The sequence below is a fragment of the Ricinus communis genome, chromosome 8, assembly GCF_019578655.1.
Source record: "Ricinus communis isolate WT05 ecotype wild-type chromosome 8, ASM1957865v1, whole genome shotgun sequence".
Lineage (NCBI taxonomy): Eukaryota > Viridiplantae > Streptophyta > Magnoliopsida > Malpighiales > Euphorbiaceae > Ricinus > Ricinus communis.
This window is the reverse complement of record NC_063263.1, coordinates 27,764,262-27,765,936: the sequence shown is the minus strand read 5'-3', so window position 1 is coordinate 27,765,936 and position 1,675 is coordinate 27,764,262.

The following is a 1,675-nucleotide window of genomic DNA, read 5'->3' as shown; positions in this document are numbered from 1 at the left end:
AGGATAGAGAAATCTTAAGGCTGAAGGAGCAGCTCAGAGAAATAGAGAGAGATCTTTATCCTACAAAACATCCTGTCTCCTCTCCACTCAATTTTCCTATTTCTACACCTCATCCTTTTATGTCTTCGGTTATACCCTTCAAACAATATGCCACAGTTTCAGATCTGGTGCCCAGAGCATCCAAGCCAGCAAAAAAGGTATCTTCTAAAACTTCATCGCATTAAGCTTTAATTTGCCTCTATTAAGCTTTGTTAATTCTTAATCCGGTTAGTTAATTATCCTTATCTCTAAGCGATTATTAACCAATTCTTGCTATTCAAAATTCCAAGTGCCAAATGGACTTCTCAATCACACAAAGCAATCTAAACACACAATTCACAATGTCTCATGAATAATGCATTGTCTTATTCATACTAAAAGCAAGAAGAATACAAAACTAACCCAAACAATCCAACAATATAATACTAAGCCAACATAGTAAAGAAATCCCAATGGATTTAATCAATCTAGCTAATCATGTTCATTATCAAAATCCACAAGAATTCAATTACAACAATGAGTAAAGGTAGAGAAACCCGATTACACCCTTGGATGAGAGTAAACAACCCCAATTCCTTTTGCTCGAATTGAATCGATTCTTGTTCCTCTTGCTCGATTTGAGAACCAATCAACGAACCTCGCCCAATCTTCAATCTTTGAAGGGAATCCAATTGAAACCTTGATCCAAGTCTCCTTTTCCTTTGGTTCCAGCTCAGAAAACCCTTAGAGAGAGAAATATTAGGGTTTGGGACGTTCTCCCCCGCTCTCTCTTTCTTTCCTCTCTTTCTTTTAATTAATTCCCCATGTTGCCGCCAACACGGCTGTGTTTATGGTCGTGTTCCCAACACGAGATGGTGTTTATGCCCGTGTTACTCTCTGTGGCTGTGCTCCCTAAAAACTTCTTCTTCTTTGATGTTTCATGCACTCAACACGGTCGTGTTGGTGCCCGTGTTGGGAACACGGCCAGTGTTGAAATCAACACGACCATGTTCAGCTTCCTTATGCGCATACTTAGCTTGTTTCGGCAGCTTTGATGTCCAATTATGCTCCAATTCTTCCCTTTATCATTCTTTGACTTCTTTTGAACCTAATGCACATAAACAGACGCATAGGGTGAGTGTTGGGACTAATTCACATACAAATGTCCATAAATCAATCTTAAAAACCCCATTTAGATGTGTGTATTTTACGCACATCACGGGCCGTGTTGACTTTCCAAAAGTCAATCCAAGGTCAAACGCTTCTAACTCCATCCGTTTTCGCTGAAATTGATCTAAAATTGCTCAAGCACTGATAATGGATCTATAAAATCTCTTGGAAAATGAAAGGACATAAAAAAGGGTGATCTTGGAATAAAAACACAATAAATGCTAAGAAAATGCACAATAATATGCAACCAAACATGAGTAAAACTATGCATATCAAATCACCCCACATTTAAGCTTTTGCTTATCCTCAAGCAATAACAACTCAACCTCAGAAAACTGCAGTCAGCAAATCCTTAAAGTTCATGCCCCCTATGTCATAATAAACAACATTTAACACATCTCAAAAGAAACTCAATTGTAAGTCAAGTTGCAAATTATTAACAAAGAATGGAGATAATATCGATGCATGAATAACTTAAACAACAACT